Source organism: Mytilus californianus, unplaced genomic scaffold (assembly GCF_021869535.1).
Source record: "Mytilus californianus isolate M0D057914Y unplaced genomic scaffold, xbMytCali1.0.p SCAF_20, whole genome shotgun sequence".
Taxonomy (NCBI): Eukaryota; Metazoa; Mollusca; class Bivalvia; order Mytilida; family Mytilidae; genus Mytilus; species Mytilus californianus.
In genome coordinates, this window is record NW_026262669.1 from 7,338,631 (window position 1) to 7,358,355 (window position 19,725).

A 19,725-nucleotide genomic window follows, 5' to 3' on the forward strand; every position below is an offset into this window, starting at 1 on the left:
TTATCATAAATCCTTGGCTTTAGACATTTCTGGTTTGAACGCTTTCCATGATGGTAAATCATCACCAATTGTTGCTATATATACATCCCAGAAAACCTTGAGTCTCCAAGAGTTAACATCACTGCTGCTATACCTTTAGTTCCCATTTGCTTCCCTGCTTCAGCAACAACTAGACTTGTAGTGCTGGTTTCCACTTTGAACTGCCTATTATGAAAGGCTTTTCAGTGTGATTTATCATATTGGATAACAGTTCATCTAATCAAGGATTTGTTTGTGCTTTATTACTAAAAACAAAATGCTTGTCTGCATTTGTTACTTACTAGGAAAATTCCAGTTTTTTTTGTAATATAAAGAAAGAAATAGATAAATTCCAGATTCAAAAAAATGTCTTCCATAGGTATTACTTCTAATCTGTACATTAAAATTTCCAAACAAATTGACAGCATCATTATTTAAGTAGTACATATTACGCTTTTAAATGCTGGAGTTCGAGAAAATTTTAATAAATTTTTGGTAATGGTGAAACAAAAATTTTCATGGAAATGGTATTTTTTTTTACATCTGATGTCTTCCTTTGGGGGATGGATAGTTGTTGGAATAGCCCAATGTCATAATCACGGAAATGTATTGCGTGCATAATAAAATAGATTTGAACGGAATAATAGTTATTTATGAAAATAATAGATTCTAAATTTGCAGAACAGTTACGAGAGACGTTTCGGCATGGTCTAACAAAGGGAAACAAATTATATCAGACTAACCCGATTGAAGTACTTGTAGATATGCAAATTGTATAAGAATTATTGAATTATAAGCCATTTACTTTTGAAGATTTTTTATCATCTGATTATCTGAATGACATATGATATTATTTCGGTACTCCATCTATGTTTCAGAGCATATAACATTTGTATAAGGCCACCACAATTTATGATAGTGTTTAATTCAATCAGTTTTCCAGGGGGTCTTTTTTCGTCTTTTGTCTTTTACAATTTGTCATTTAAATGTAGTTTCATATAGTAGCGCTTGCGAATGGGGAACATACTGTACATTCAGAAATTACAAAAGGATAAAATTCGCCAACATAATAACTGTCATTTCAACTTTAAATAATGATATTTGTATGCAGAATTCCCTGAAATGTTCATTATTCGACAATTTCAATAAAATATGGCAGCACTAACTGAATTCATTGTTTATATGATTTTCTAGATTTTGTGTTTTCCCTATCATTACTCAATTTATAGATTGTTGCTGCTTGTAATGAAGCTTCTGAGCAAAGTGTTCCTATTGTTAAAGATGGACTCATCTCTTTAAAGGTTAACTGACGCCATCTTGATATAGTTATTCCTTATGAAATAGCGGTGTCACAGATATCTACGCGTGTGCTCCTATGTTTTACCCTCAATCTCGTGTTCTTTTCCATTAGCCACGAAATGCAAAGTATCATCAAATTTTAACATCCCGAGCAACACGATCAATTTATATTTTTACGGTAACAATTCATGTTTTTCCGACTCATGTATGTAATATCTACCCTTTTACGATCACTCTAAGTGTCAAAGCCAGACAAAGTTTGAAAACCAATGGAACTTATATACTGGAGTCTTCATAATGTATTTAACTATTTGTTAAACTTTTTACACTATCTATTTCTTTGATGAGTTTTTGCACTACTCCTTGCCAAACAAAATATGTTCCAGTTGGTTTATCAATAAGAACAACTGTAATCGACACTACAAAGTCAAAGTCAAAGTCAAGGATTTTATTGATATAAAATCCAAAATTTAGATTGTCATCAACACACAAACAAAGAACAAACATAAATCATTACAATCAATTATATATCAATACAGAACATAACAAAAAAATATATATATTTCTTTAATTCTTCGTCAATTAATCCCTTTCTGCACCCATTGTATAAAAAAAAATTAATCAACGTGTGGTTCGTTTGATCTCAGTTCTTCATTGGCTAAAATCCGATTATGACGTCGAATTTTCTTGCTTTCCTCTGAATTTCCTATTGTGACGGCATGAAAAAAGGCGACCATGCCTGATGACGTCACATAGAAAGAACACATCTTTTTGCAGATCATTCGAAAAGAAGGAATAAATTTGCCTGCGTATTGTTTGAAAATCAGTAGAGAAACAGATTCCACCACCAAATCTCGTGTAATACGGTATTTATCCACTCTCGACAGTTACATTTTAAAAATGTTACTGTCTCGAGTAGATAAATATCGTATCACTCTCGATGCAGTGGTAGAATCTATATATAAAGAGATATATATAAAATCTTGAAATTTTTCAATATATTTTTTTTCCCTTCTATTTATTTGACTGAGGAGGTACAGTTTTAGATACTAGTAATACATATTATGTAATATATAACATAAAACAACTTAAGTCAGTGAACGTCTGAACTTGTACATCTCATTAATACCTTTTATGCCACATTTACTGACATCATAATCATTATTTCGAAATATGAAATTGAATTTTTCAATGTCTGAAAGATTATTGAAAGATGGTAAAATATTCCGAAAACATTTATTCCTAAAATCATTGAGTTGGTACATTTTATGGTAAAGTGTAATTTATCTTCAACTTCAAATGTACATAGGGGCATAATCTGTTTTCTAAATCAATCTTTTTATGTCTGCCTTTTTCAATCATAAGGATACTATTACTTATCCTTTTTCTTACATAGTTGGAATATCAGCTCTGTCTATATCTAATTTTAAAAAGTTCTCCTTATCAAATGTCTTCTTCAAATCCTTGTAGGTTCTTAATTTGTTTCCTCTTTTATCAATAACACTTTTTGAAATGGAATGGTCCCAAAATTTTATAAATTCATTTTTCAGTTTTTTATATATAGCAAAAGTTAAACGATTTTTACTAAATGCATTTTGATTTTCCCAGCATGTTTAAATCCATCTTTATCAAATAACAATTTCATTTTTGTTCTATACCAGTCTGAGTTATTATTAACACTTGATGAATAAATCTTTTTTATTAAACTATCTGGATTTGAATTGACTAAATGATGCCAGTAACCTACACAAAGTTTAGAATCATCAACAGAACATGGGATCATACCCAATTCTCCCAAAACTGCCAAATTTGATGCAGTTTTGTTAACTCATAAGATGTATTTAGCAAATTTAATTTGTACTTTCACAGGTTGATATAAACAAATAGCTAGACTCCATGGAAGCATTGTTTTTCAACAAAGTATCTAGACATAAAATTTCACTACAGTAAAGAAGTATAGGTTTTACACATGAGTCAAATAATTTAAGATTTGGTAATACATTTAGTTTGTCTGAATGCAGTGCTTTGTCAATTCAAAATGATGCTTTCCTTGCTTTTTTACATAAATATTCATTTGCTTTAGTGAAGCTACCTGAAGGTTTAAATATACTCCAAGATATTTTTGGGTAATTTCCAGTGCATATTCCTTACACTACATGACATTTACGTTCATATTCACAGCTACGTTTTTTGTGTTTAAACTTTTATTTCAGATTCAAACTATTAATAACTTATGTAATTTTATTCCTTAAATCCGTAAGAAGTGAATGCTTACAGAATGTAACAATCGGACAGAATCAGAAACATGTACCTTTATCAAACGATTTAAAACATGTAGCTAATGATTTGAGACACAAACATATCATATCGGTCAACCAATTCGTAAAATTTATAAATTGGCGATTTCAGTCGTTTTTTCTCTTAACAGTGTGGAGCAAGTTTTCAGTAATAAGCACACCCGTGTTAATGAATTATGTATATTGTTAACAGGCACGAGCGTAAAGTATAAACTAAGATATTTTATCATTATCCGATATCAGTAGATATAAAAGTACGACCGATCCATGTGTTTGCAAGATTATTTAACAATTTTCTCTATCGTATTTAAAACAAGAGAAACACCGTGTCTGGATCTGCGTCACAGCATACAATAGACACCTTTCGAGTTATGTCCTTCGCCAAAAAAAGTTTGTCAATTATGCGCGCCTTTATGACGTCATTTTCCTGATAGAGGGGACCGCCTGTATCCCTGCACTTTTAAAGTTCATCAAGCATCTTCGTGATCATCATTATGCAGGCTAATCTAAAAATTATGTTTGTTCCGTAGGTACTTAATCACAATTCCCTAATGACAGCTGCGCTGATTATCAATTCTAAGAATTTAATTTGCCGAATGATTAGAGCAACATAGAATCATATTTTTTAACCGCTCGCTCAACATTGGAAGGAAGTGACGATGCCCCTAAACGCACGAATGATGTTCACTAAAACCAAAGATTTTGACGAAAATGCTAAAAACTGGAAACTGGTCTATTGATTGAGGGACTTGTACACGAAAACATACCTTGTCACTTCCATTCAATCAAGCCAAGAAAACTTTGACGAAAATTGTCCTTGTACAATCAGAGTTGTAATATTTCGAACTATCAGCAAACAGAAAGTGGCTGCACAGCGGATATAACAATTGTTTTACACGCTACAATTCAACATTATCAAGCTGCACGCCAAATATAAGATAATTCTCTTTCAACGAAGCAGCGAATACTTTGACGAAAGTTTTCTATCAAAGGTCTTTTGGACGTACGAAAGGAATTACGAAAGGACGGAATGACGAACGGAGTCGAGCGGGTTACTGGACTTGTTTTCGATGTTAGCAAAACAGTTAAAAAAAATTCTAGTCAAAGCAGTTGCAAGGTTTGTGTCATTAAAAAGAAAGAATACGTATTGAAATATAATCATAAAATTCTATAAAACAAGAAAATTAACATTCACAAAAAATATACATATTACTAAAATACTAAATGGATATATAATACAATCTACGTGGTTACTAGTTTAATGGAAGAAAAAACGGATTAATCATATATATGTCTGATGATTGATTTCACATTTAGAAATACAATGTAGGGTAAAGACATATTGTGGTTAACTTGAACAAAAGCTTGAAGTACTAGAAAAATGTTCAATTTTAATTTGTTTCGCCTCAATTGCTTAAATACTTAAACGACACGTTATAATGCTTTTTAATACGTAAGGTTCTACTCTAAAATTAATTGTAGGATACATAGAAAAGTAGAATCAATTCGAATGGTTTAGGTTATTTTTCTAACAACAGACACTAACATGACAATAATTCATTGTAGTTTTGTAACACTTGATTTTTATGAAGTGTAGCTAATTATTTCGAAATTAATATAATATTAAGTCACGAGAGAAAATTTAATTATTATCTGATATACGAAAATATCAAAGTATGAATGATTCGTGTGATCCATTTTAGTAAACTATTTGCAAAGTTTGTCTTTTTATGTTGTCAGAATCGTACATATTTCAACATAAAACTAACATACAAATAAAACAAGGAAACATTATATTTGTTTTCCATTATTGTTTTATCAGAAGAAAGTGTTTTATATCATTTCTGTGTCTTGCAAATGTTTGTTACTGGCTGTATATTTACTCCCATATGTGATTCAGCAATCTGAAGAAATAAATGAAATGAATGTGTTGTGTTTTACCTTAGTATATACATCATTCTTGAAACGCATTGCAAGTTAAAACTTTGTTCGTCATAGGTGTGAGTGAATGTTTGCTTACATCTTAGAAGTTTAATTGTCCTCAACATTAACTTCCGTATATCTAGTTTTGAAATATCTAACTAGTTTGATATACTGAACAAATCCTTAAGGACTGTTATTGGTTTATCTGTTTGATCTTGTATTTGGTCACGATTTGACTCAATAAATAGTGTGGACTGATGTTGCTTACGATCAGTTTTATGGAACAGCAGTCATACAATTCATGGCTTCCGATGTTGCAGCATTTTAACAAGAACGTCGTCTCCTCTTTGTAAAAGTTATATTATAGATCCTCTAATAACAGTACATGCTAGTTCTGTATTTTGATAAATATATATAGTCACTTTATTTGTTGAAATTATCTGTATCTGATGAATATGTATCCGGTCTATAAGAGTACCAATCTTTTCAAATGAAACCGATTTATGTCAAAGACGACCATACCACTTAACTAAACAAATAGTGTCCTTCATAAGAAGCAACTTGCAAACATAAATTACGTTATCTCTTTACAAAAACAAGTTTAAAAGATACTACCGCAGAAACATGCTATTTTGTGCATATCCTTATCGATCAGTTAGTAATTAGATGTATTGTACCTGTTCATGTAAATTTTAAATATGAAACAAATTAATTGAAAAGAAACATGTTATACTACGCGTATAGCTATCAGTTATATAATTGTGTATAATCATTATATGTACTTCTTTTGATGACTAATGCATATAATGTACATCCGCGCTATCGAAAAAAAATATAAATCGTAAGCTTTATCTTCAATACTTACTCTCCACAGGTACAGCTACAAAGAGAACATATTATATCATGACTTTTGTCAAAATGTATTTACCTATCGGACCTAACAGTGTAAGTTCTATAGTTCACATATTGTCATTTTGGGATTTTTTTAGCTTACTTAATATACGGTATTTGCATTTCTCACTATTGGAAAAGCCCGTAATGTGACTAATTGCAACTACCATCAACATCATTTACTCTATATTGGGTAGCTGTCTCATTGTCAATTCTATCACATTTTGATTTTTTTATAAGCAAAGTAACAGTGTTATTTATGCAACTGTTTTTATATTGTCAAACATTGCAACTATCACCTTTTTCCACTTTTATAAGAAGACTGCCATTTGTCATATAATTCATATGACAACAAATGTTCAAAGTTTGTAGTTTTAGTTTACGATTTGGTACTTGACAGTTACCGACTAAAGTTAAATAATACATATATTTGAAATAGTAATAGTATGATATATATATATTAAATTACACAAAAGACAACACATGTTTTTTTGTTTTTGTAATTCTAGAACCATGTTTTAAAAACAGACGTCATACATTTATTATTAATCGGAAACAACTTTGCATGGCGACGATTAATCAAATAACCTGGAATTCTGGTTAACAGCATAATATGTACATATCGGGAATTAATACATTGCTTGGCCATATAGATATATAACATGGAAGGAATAATGAGAAAGAAGATACAAGATAAAAAAAAAATATTGTTACAATTTAGACATATTGTCACCTTTTTGCAGAAATACGGACATATTAAACGTATACTATATTTGCAGAACTTTGAATATCGTAACGCAATAAGATCATTCCGCGTTATGCAACCTGCATAATTAAGTACATGAAGTACATTATTCAAGTGTCAAAGACTATTGTCATGTTATAAATTGCGATATAATGGTAAACTATGATTATCTGTTTGAAACTATTCACTCACCGACTGCAAAAAATATCAAATCAAGTAAATGATCATACAATACATCATACTATCTAGCAATTAGTTATAGAAGCCCCGTAGTATAAGTGTTATAGAAGCAACCGTAGTATAAGTAGTAAAGTGATAGTAGAACTGACAGCTTTTTGTTGAATGTTAAAGTCAGTAATCATGCAAAAATTAAAATTTTGTGTTTGTAAAATTTTAATATAACAAACATATAATGTGTTCTGAAGCACTGGTTAAACTTCAGTCTTATATTGCCTGTTATGTCTTACTGTCATAACAAATAACAAATGCAACTGAAAAACATGTTTGTTCTTTTATCAATTAAAAATATAAAACTTCCATATGCGAGTGATGATAGGTTAACTGTCCATATCAAGGGTTATAAAGCTTTCAAATATTGTCCGTTTACAGATAAATGTACAACATTATAAACCTGATCTCTTTATAAAGTTTCTATACTGTTTTACGGAATACTCTGTTACTACTGGCAGTGTATTTGTCAGGTTATTAAGTCGTAATGATTTACCTATACAACGTTTTAATCAATTTGGAAGCATTTTGTCCAAATACAGTTATCAATCTGTTTATTTCAATATATTATTCGTTGGGTTAAAGACATTCATAACATTTAGATTTGTTAAAATAATAAATCTTTCATTGAAGATCTTCACGAAAGTATTTAATACTTGAAATATATTTTTATATTACTAGAGAAAAAACAAGGTGTTGTTAAAAATAGTTATAAACAACAATACGAATTGTATTGTCTATTTGTTTACGTTTGAAGTTAGATTACTTAGCATTTCATTTAAAATCATACTGATCTAAATATCGGATTGCTTCTAATATACGAATGGGTTTTGTTACCTCTATATAATTTCGTCTTTATTGATTAGAACTGTTTTTACATAGTCCAATTTCAATAAAAGCACCATACACAACATTCACTATCTATTATTCTTTCATTCTTCATTTTTTGTCAAATAATTGCAATATACTTATCTTTTATGGTACAGAATACTTACATTAGACTGAAAAATAATAAAAAAAAATTTAAAAAAAAATGCTAGTTTAAAATGAGGAATAATTTGAGACAATCACGATACAGCAATTACTCATCTCAAAAACACCAGTTTATAAATTTTACTGAATATGTTCAGCATATTGTTTTGAGGTTTTTGGTTTTCTTAACTAGAAACTGTGTTTTCTTGAATGTGGTAGCTATTCAAACGAAGTATAGATATAAAAAATGACAAACCAAGTGGAGAACACGAATATCTATATCCCAAAAAATAGTTGTAAAGTCATTATCTTCTCTTTTAGAGTTATATACAAATCACAAAAGCATCAATTTTGTCTATAGGTGTTTTGTATCTATGGTGTCCAGTAGTGAATTATATAGCAATCATAGTAGAACAAACAATTGGAATTTATATCATGAATATACTAGCATATTGATTATGTGATGTGCTTTTGCTGATCGCCTATTGATGAGTAGTTACTGCATAATCAGGAGTTTATACATGGTATGTAGCACAACATTCTATTGTTTGAACAGCAATTAAATGATAGGTATAATCAAAAAGAATAAACAAGACTAAACATAAAGTGACATTTTGGGCATCAGTTAAATACTGTCTCCCTTATGCAAACATAAGGACATACCAATTTGGATAGTTTCACGTAATAAGCATATCCAGTGGCTGCATAAATAATCACATGATTCAAGCTTTATAAACTATTAATTGTCATAATCAAGCCATATTATTTCATAATGTATTCTCATATTTCAATACTTGACAACAATTATCTAAAAATACAATTTCTTATAATTTTTTCAAAGGGGTTGTTTTAAAGAAAAGCAGATAATAGTGTTTTACCAACACATTTCTAAATACTTTTTTCGACTATTTCTCTCTTTAAATGGTATGTTTATTGTTTTACTTTACTACACTACTGACACAGTTATATAAATATTGTTATATTATAAATTGCATATATAATTGTACGCTATACTTATCTGTTTGCTACTTGACACTTACCAGCTGGAAAATTCAAATAAATATTCATAGAATACAACATACCATTGAGCAATGAATTATTACAACAAAAATGAAATTAATTGAATTTGTAGTAACGTGATAGTAGAACAATTCAAGATGACAGCTTGGTCTGTCAGATTATTCACTACTAAAGTCATTAGTCATGCCAAATATTGAAATGTTATATTTGTATGATTTCAAAGTGTCGCTTTATAAATTTATAAATTATAAAGAAACTTAGGTTTTAACCTCCTCAAGTAATGTTGACGTTAAGTTGATATAATTATTTTCGTGTATGTTCTCTATGGTCATATACTTGAACTATGTTGATTATTATACGTCCTTTGATTCACACATTTCTGCTTTGAGCGTTTCCTGTTAAGATAAATTTAGAAAACAGCACATGAAATCAATCCCGGTTTTTTTGTTGTTTGTATACTGTTGTTTGTCGTTTTGACTGTTTAGGTTCATGCTATGGCGTTGTCAGTTTATGTTCGACTAATAAGTTTGAATGTCTGTTTGGTATTTCCGCCTCTTTTGTAGACGGAACGCGAGTCTATCACACATCATTTTCATGGTATGTTTATTGTTTTACTTTACTACTCTACTAACACCATTGTATAAATATTGTTATATTATAAATTGCATAGATAATTGTACGCTATACTTATCTGTTTGCTACTTGACACTTACCGGCTGAAAAATTCAAATAAATATTCATATAATACAGCATACCATTAAGCAATGAATTATAGAAACTACAATGAAATTAATTGAAGAAGTAGTAAAGTGAACATGTTAAGATGACAGCTTGTTCTTTCAGATTATTGAATTAGTATTGTCATAAATCATGCCAAATATTGAAATGTGATATTTGTATGATTTCTAAGTTTCGCTTCACAGATTTAGAAATCTTTAAACAACTTAGGTTTCAACACATACAATTAAAGTTAACCTTAGGTTGATTTAACCAGTTTTGTTTATATAAAAATAAGGAGATGTGGTATGATTGCCAATGAGACAGCTATCCACCAAAGTTCAAATGAAGTGAATGTTAGCAATTATAGGCAATCGTACAGCCTTCAACAATGAGAAAAACCCATAAAATATGGTCGGCTATAAAAGAGCCCGACATGAACAATATGAAACAATTCAATTGATAAAACTGCTAATTTATAACAAAACAATTTACGAAAAACAAATATAACAGACACGAACCAACGACAACTACTGAACAACAGGTTCCCTATGGTCACATACTTCAACTGTTTCGGTTATCATATATCCTTGGCTTTAAACATTTCTAGTTTGAACGCTATCCATAAAGTTAAATCATCAACAAACAGTACATAAAATCACATCCGGTGTTGTGTGTTTTGTATACTGTTTGGTGTCTTTTTGTCAGTTTAGGTTTTAGCCATGGCGTTGTCAGTTTATTTTCTACATTTGAGTTTGACTGTCTCTTTGCTATCTTCCGCCTCTTTTGTAGACGAAAGGCGCGTGTGGCATACATAATTTTGATCCTGCTATTTTTCTTTTATATTGTTTTATGGTTTAATATATTACTACTGGCAGTACATATTTAATTATATGCAAAGAATGAATCAATTCGAAAGCATTTGGCCTATACAAATTTAACGATTTTGTTTTTCTAACTACATTTTTCATTGAATTTGAACACTTATTAAGTTTCGGTTTGTTAAAAAAAATAAAATTACATTAAATGTTTTTATGATCGAATGTATCACTTTAACCATGCGTGTTATAGAAGAGAGAAACAGGTTGATGTCAAACATCTTTGAATTTGTATTGTTCAATTGTTTCCGTTTGAATTTAAATTACTAAGATTTTTTATGGTATAATACTGATACCTAACTGACCAATACTTCAGGTTATTTTGACTCATCTTATACCATCACTTTATAATCTCGTTTGGTACGATATTAGGAAACCTTCTTTTCCTAAAGAACGAATGTAGTGAACAACATTCCATTACGTTCTAGTTGATAAACAAACATAACAAAATGCAAAATGCTAGAAATGTGACATTCATTATCAAAAGTGAAGAACCTCATGCAAAACACATGTATTAAATATACAATGCGCATACTTGTGAACCCCCAGCTATGAGTTTCTACTTAAAAAAAACTGACGCTCGAATAAAAAAAAGTTGAAAGACTAAGTAAAGTATGAAGTTGATGAACATTGAGGACTTATAATCTGAACAGTTTTGCAAAATACAGCTTATCAAAGACCTTCAATTTTGGTATTGTAAGTTATTGATAAGTAAAATGTTTGCTCACTTACTAATGCTGAGACGTTTACGATTGCGAACATATTAGATATAAAAAAAAATGATATGAAAATTTACCAACGTACACAAAACTATAGGACTTACAATCTTAGGAGTTACTGTTTCAACGATCAGTCAGCAGTCATCGATCAGTCAAGTCCACGCTAAACTCCAGTCATCAATTCATCAGACTAATAGCGAAAATATTTGACTGATCGGACCGATTTACCTTTCTGACGTTTTGAACTCTACTAGGTCACAAAATGAAATTTTACAAATTAAAACGAAAAAAATAAGAAGCCCGACAAGTTAAAACTATTCACTCAGCAAAGTTATCACATCTACAATGTTGCGTTTGTTAATAGTGAGGTGAAATATGCTGATATTTTTTATTGATTATTGCGTCTGTTTTGTTAGAACTGTTTTTATATTGTCCAATTTCAATAAAAAACACCATAGCAATCATAGCAGAACAAAAAATTGAAATGTATATTATGAAAATACTAGCATTTTGATAATGTAATGTTCTTTTGTTGATCGCCCATTGATAAGTAGTTACTGCATAATCAGAAGTATATGCATGGTATGTTGCACAACATTCTATTTTTTGAAAAGCAATTACATGATAGGTATAATCAAAAAGAATAAACAAGACTAAACATAAAGTCACAACTTGGACATCGGTTAACTACTGTCTCCTTACTATAAAGATAAAGACATACCAAGATGTGACACTAGGAAAAATTTGCAAATTTTCACGTAATTAGCATATCCAGTGGCTGCATAAATAATCACATTATTCAAGCTTTATAAACTATTAATCGCCTGTCATAATCAAGTCATAGTATTTCATAATGTATTCTCATATTTTAATACTTGACAACAATAATCTAAAAATACAATTTCTTATAATCTTTCCAAAAGTGTTGTTTTAAAGAAAAGTAGATAATAGTGTTTTACCAACACATTTTTAAATACTTTTTTCGACTATTTCTCTCTTAAAATGGTATGTTTATTGTTTTACTTTACTACACTACGTTCACCATTGTATAAATATCGTAATATTATAAATTGCATATATAATTGTACGCTATACTTATCTGTTTGCTACTTCACACTTACCCGCTGAAAAATTCAAATAAATATTCATAGAATACAGCATACCATTTAGCAATGAATTATTACAACGAAAATTGAATTAATTGAATTTGTAGTAAAGTGATAGTAGAACATTTCGAGATGACAGCTTGGTCTGTCAGATTATTCAATAGTAAAGTCATGAGTCATGTCAAATATTGAAATGTAATATTTGTATGATTTCAAAATGAAGCTTTATAGATTTAGAAATTATAAAGAAACTTAGGTTTTAACACCCTCAAGTAATGTTGACGTTAAGTTGGTATAATTATTATCGTGTATGTTCTCTATGGTCATATACTTGACCTATGTTGATTATTTTACGTCCTTTTAAAAATGTCTGCTTTGAGCTTTTCCCGTTAAGGTAAATTTAGAAGACAGCACATCAATCCCGGTTTTTTGTTGTTTGTACACATGTATACTGTTGTTTGTCGTTTTGTCTGTTGAGGTTCATGCCATGGCGTTGTCAGTTAATGTTCGACTAATTAGTTTGAATGTCTGTTTTGTATTTCCGCCTCTTTTGTAGACGGAACACGTCTATCACACATCATTTTCATGGTATGTTTATTATTTTACTTTACTACTCTACTAACATCATTGTATAAATATCATTATAATATGAATTGCATAGATAATTGTACGCTATACTTATCTGTTTGCTACTTGACACTTACATGCTGAAAAATTCAAATACATATTCATAGAATACACATACCATTAAGCAAAGAATTATAGAAACGACAATGAAATTAATTGAATAAGTAGTAAAGCGAACAAGTTAAGATGACAGCTTGTTCTTTCAGATTATTTAATTAGTCTTGTCGTTAATCATACCAAATATTGAAATGTGATATTTGTATGATTTCAAAGTTTCGCTTAATAGATTTAGAAATCATTAAACAAACTTAGGTTTCAACACATACAAGTAAAGTTAACCTTGCTTATATAAAAATAAGGAGATGTGGTATGATTGCTAATGAGACAGCTATCCATCAAAATTCAAATGAAGTGAATATTAGTAATTATAGGCAACCGTACAGCATTCAACAATGAGAAAAACCCATACCGTATGGTCGGCTATAAAAGAGCCCGACATGAACAATATGAAACAATTCAATTGAGAAAACTAAATGCTCATTAGTAACAAAACAATTTACGAAAAACAAATATAACAGACATGAACCAACGACAACTACTGAACTACAGGATCTCTATGGTCACATATTTCAACTGTTTCGGTTATCATAAATCCTTGGCTTTAAACATTTCTGGTTCGAACGCTTTCCATGAAGGTAAATCATCAACAAACAGTACATAAAATCTTATCCGTTTTTGTGCGTTTTGTATACTGTTTCGTGTTTTTTTGTCAGTTTAGGTTTTAGCTATTGCGTTGTCAGTTTATTTTCTAACTTTGAGTTTGACTGTCTTTTTGGTATATTCCGCCTCTGTTGTAGACGAAAGGCGCGTTAGGCATACATAATTTTTATCCTGGTATCTTTTTCATATTGTTATATGGTATAATATATTACTACTGGCAGTGCATGTTTAACACTATGAAAAGAATGGATCAATTCGGAAGCATTTGGTCTATACAAATTTAACAATTTTGTTTTCTAACTACATTATTCATTGAATTTTGGACACTTATTAAGTTTCGGTTTGTTAAAAAAATAAAACTACATTGAATGTTTTCATGATCGAATTTATCAATTTAACCATGCGTGTTATAGAAGAGAGAAACAGGTTGATGTCAAACATCTTTGAAAAAAACATATGAATTTGTATTGTTCAATTATTTCCGTTTGCATTTAAATTACTAAGATTTTTTTAAGGTTTAGCTAGCTCTAAATCAAGGTTTAACCCACCACTTTCTTCGGAAGATGCCTGTACCAAGTCAGGAATACAACAATGGTTTTACACTTGATACGTTGATTGTTAGCGAATGAGTTTGGCAGTCATAACGGATTTTTCCGTTTTGAATATGCTTTTAAGTTTGGTATTTTTATTATGCTTTGTATTGATCATATCTTATGAAAACCACAATTTTAAAATTTCACTAACTTATTTGTTATATTCATCATAATTTACGAAATACAATAGAAGTTCATTAGTTTCATTAAAATGAAGAAATAATCCAGCCAGAGGCATTATGAATAACTGATTGCAAACGACAGTGCATAATGTTTTTATAAAAAGAAGATATATTGACATTTTCAAATAATGTAAACAAAATTTAGCAACGCATTACATAATTATTATATTTCATGAAAAACATCCCATATTGATGATAAAAAAACACAAATCAACTGATTGTTCATGAATTCCTTTAAATTTTGAATAAAACAATAATTGCATTTTTATTCAATGCAAACAAAAGCGTAAGCATCTGTATCCTTATCATGCTTATAGTATTCAAATTTTATAAAAATAATTACTTATCCAGAAGCATTTAAAACTACATTACACTATTTTTTATAATAAGAAGAAATTTAGAGATTTTTAAACAATGAGAACAAATTGTTAGTATCTTTTCTTTGATATTGATCAAATCATACGAAAAACAATCCATCCTGATGTTCGAAAGTACCATAAACTATTAGATTATTCATATTTTATAAAATATCTCATCCTGAGCCTTTGAAACGACTGATTACAAATACAGGTGCCTTGATGTTTATCAAAAGAAAAAAAATATGAGCATCTTTTCTCTAATATTCAGAAAAACAACCCGTGTTGATGTGACAGTACTAAAATGTAATGGAAATAAAGAAATAATTACAATATTATTCAACACACATAAGTTAAAGAATCTTTATTCTTCGAATATCCACATTTTATCAAAATAACTCATCAAAAGCGTATACAATGACCATTTGTCTATAAAGTGCATTGATTTTGACAAGAAAGAAGAAATATTGGTATTTTTAAGCAATGCAAACACAAGTTTACTAACTAATCTGTTATATTCATCAGAATTTATGAAAAACAGTAGTGGTTCATGTTGTTGGTTCTTAAAATGGCAAAATATCTTCTTAATTTTGCCATTTATAAAAAAAAACAAATAAACTAATGCATCGTTATTCTAGTGTATCCACGCATCATTAAAGGTACTCATCAAAAGGCGGTTGAAATGCTGATTTGCGAATAAAAGTGCAGTTATTTTCATGAAAAAAGAAGAAATATTAACTCATCCGTAATAATCATCATAATTTACGAAACACAACCTATCTTGATGTTCAAAAAGTACTAAAAACAAATGGTGGGTCATGATTTTCATCAAAATAAAGAAATACTTTAGCTCTTATTCAAAACACACGCAAGTTTAATCATAAGCAATCTTAGTTAATTAAAAAAAAAAAAAAAAAAAACAGCTAGAGGCATAAGAATACCTAATTGCAAACAACAGTGCATTTGTTTTTATAAAAAGAAGAAATATTGACATTTTTAAACAATGTGTTCGAAATGTTTGCAACGTATTGCATATATTCATTATATTTTATGAAAAACAACCCATTGTGATGAACAAAAAGTACAAAAATCAAATGGTTGTTCATGAATTCCAGTTTAATAAAACAAAAATTGCATTCTTATTCCACAAAAAACAAACGTTTAGGCAACTGTATCCTTATAGTATTCAAATCTTATAAAATAATTAGTTATGCAGAAGCATTATGAATATCTGATTGCAAACAACAGTGCATAATTGTTTTATAAAAGAAGAAATATTGACATGTTTAAACAATGCAAACAAAATGTGTGTATCTTTTTTTCTGATATTGATCATATTTTACGAAAAACCGTCTAACCTGATGTATAAAAAGTAGTAAAAAAAATGGCAGTTCATGTTTTCATTAGAATACAGAAATTGTTGCACTCTTATTTAACACCAACATAAGTGTAAGCATCTATATCCTTAGACTTATCATAATTTATATGCAAAAGCAACTCATCTAGAGGCATTTCAAATGACTGATTGAATATAAAAGTTCATTGATTTTCATATAAAAGAAGAAATATGGCCATTTTCAAACAATGCAAACACAATGTTACTAACTTATCACTTACATTTATCATATTGTATGAAAAAGAACCCATTCTGTTGTACAAAAGTACTGACAGCAATGACAGATAAATATTAAAATAAAGAAAAAAAAGATGCACTCTTAATCAACACAAACAAAGCTTTACGTATCTTTACTGTTATATCATTTACATTTTGTGAAAACTAATTAAACTAGTGGCATTAAAATGCATGACTGCTAAATAGGGTACTAATTTCAAATAATATCATTTTATCTCTTTTAAGTGGTATAGAAACACACTCAGCGTGCTATCATTCTGCTATAATGTTATCTATTTAGCAGAAAATTAAAAGAACCAATAAGGAAGCAATCAGATATATCGCATTTAAAGTCATTTATATATTTTTGTCTTATGTTATTGCGACAAGTTGGATACACATTTTCAGGTAATAGTGTGTTCTAAGAGGTCCGTGTTTATCGCATGTAAATACTGCGGAGTTCGTTTCACATAAGAAGTTAAATCAGATATGTATTCACCGATCCGTGCATACAATTAATTGACTGATAGATCGATGACGGTTGTTACGATAACTGCCAGATAAAATCTGTGAGATGAGTCAAATAAGCTACATAGTATCGATCAACGATCAGTCATTGATAAGTCAAGTTCGCGTCACCGATTGTTCACCGACTAGCAAAGTTTACGTCAAACAGTAACACCTAAGGTTTCAAGTATAGTCTACATTATTTAGATGTTTTCATCAAATAACAGAAATCATTATTTTGATTAGTTATATTTTCAAACAGAGACCAAATAAATTTCCTCGTCTATTCTCAACCAGTTAAGTTTGAAGTTTAATTACATTTCCATTCACACATTGGAATGTAATTCTGTTCAGTTTATGATACAAAACTGTAAGCAGGTAATTAAATTTATCGCAAATATAAAAAAATGAACGTTCATATCCGGGATAATTCCACAGACAAAAACACAAAAATGTGAAACATTACAGCTCATCATATGGTTTTGAGCAAAAACCTATACCTTATGAAAATATTCAGTGGAGATACAAGGATTATAATTTGGTACGCCAGACGTAATGTTTGTTTATATCATACTCCTGGTTGGAGTTCCACTTTAATACAAAATTGAAGAGCATTTTAAAGCAAATATTAGAAAAAAGTGAGACCTATACGGCCAAGGTCATTTATGCCTTGCAGTAAAAAGTCTTTAGAGCTTTGAATACACTTTGTAAACAGTTAATTTATAAAATGACCGTATCAATAATATTTCAATTCAGAACAAAAGTACTGTCCATTGGACTGGATATACTTTAAGGAACGAAATATCCACCACTGTCGCATAAAACAAGTTATTGTAAAAACACCAGAACACCTGTATTATAATTTGGTAAAGCAGACACGCGAATGTTTACAAAATACAAATCGACTTTTAAGTGTAAAAATGACATTAACTGTCTGCGAAAAGCATGATCATATACTGTGCTTAACTATAGGTTTCGATAAGATGTATGACCATACGTGTTATAAATAACAATACCTATATGTATTAGATACAATACAAAGGTAACAAAGAATCAGGCCGGTAACAACCGTTGCCGGATAGTTTTTCTGCACGAGTAGTCAGGTCAAGGTCCGAGGCGATAGCCGAGGACCTTGACCTGACTACAAGTGCAGAAAAACTATACGGCAGGTTGTTTCCGGCCTGTTTTTTGTTACCTTTGTTTTGTATCTGACTTGTACGACGTTTCAAGAAAGAAGTAGTACATTTTGCATTTGGAAGAGGTAGCAAAAATAAACATATTAGAAACTTAAATGGTCATATACCAGTTAATGTAAGTTACAGTTTATTAATAAACACATTTTTTTTCACTTCCCTTCAGCCGAGAGTTTTTTTTCACAAAAAAATCAAGAATCTAATATCTTTATGAAAAGAACCAGTTCAAGTAAAAGGTGAATGTTGTACACATTTGAGACTTTTTAAAATGCAACTTCGCAAGTAAGTAATGTATAAAAAAGATTTCAGAGGTAAGCAAGATACCATTTGATTTTTATTGGGGAAAAACGGAAAAAGTGTGTGTGTGTGGGGGGGGGGGGGGGAGGGGGGGGAATAAATTTAAAATAAGCATGCTTGATCCTTTTTTGGTTGAACAAATGCAGGATGTACCATTCCATACCCCCATCCCCCTTTTAAAAAATCTTAAAAATCGTACGTTTATAAACGAATTCAATATATATATGAATTCGAAAAAAACATAAAATTATCAAAATAATGAATTTACTCTCTCATTAGTGAATGAAATGATATGGAAAAAATGGATTTTTTCTTTTTATTAGATATATATAGGCATATATTTTGGATTTTTTTTAAAGTTCAGGTTTTTATATGTCTCTGATAGTGTTGATCAGGATTAAACACGTGTCACTATATGATCCAATCGCAGCTTACCGTCCAAAATTGATGACATAAGTTGAATGATTTTCTTCAAGAATTTGCTGCATATTTGAACGTGTATTATGTTACACGGACACTTTTTATCTAGAGGATCAATGGTGCATTGGTGAGTTGATAGGGATTTTACCTTTTGATTAGATTTGATTTTTTTATATATATATTTCCTGTCTTTTTTATTGATATAGAAACGTACCAGCTTTTCTTTACTTTCAGCATTGTTCAGAATACTATTCATGTCCATATATTGAAAAAAAAACATTTACGGACCGACCATTTAGCTTCAAAGGGGTTATGTTCTTTTCTGAGTAAGAAAATTATTAAGTTTTTTCAACGCTATCACACAATTTGTTTTCGAAATTAGCACTATTATATACGGTATTCGAA

The 19,725-nt window shown here is 29.8% G+C and overlaps 1 protein-coding gene and 1 long non-coding RNA gene across 6 annotated transcripts in view; both read right to left on the reverse strand.

The window, feature by feature from the left end:
• Window positions 1–19,725, reverse strand: part of LOC127731602 (E3 ubiquitin-protein ligase TRIM71-like) — a 402,197-nt gene that overhangs the window by 225,348 nt on the left and 157,124 nt on the right. The gene's annotated exons all lie outside the window — the stretch shown is intronic.
• On the reverse strand, window positions 1,751–10,250 carry LOC127731621 (uncharacterized). The gene is made up of 2 exons (XR_007995637.1): window positions 6,403–10,250; window positions 1,751–5,518 (listed from the first exon to the last, which is right to left on the reverse strand). It is a non-coding gene; the product is annotated as an uncharacterized LOC127731621 (long non-coding RNA).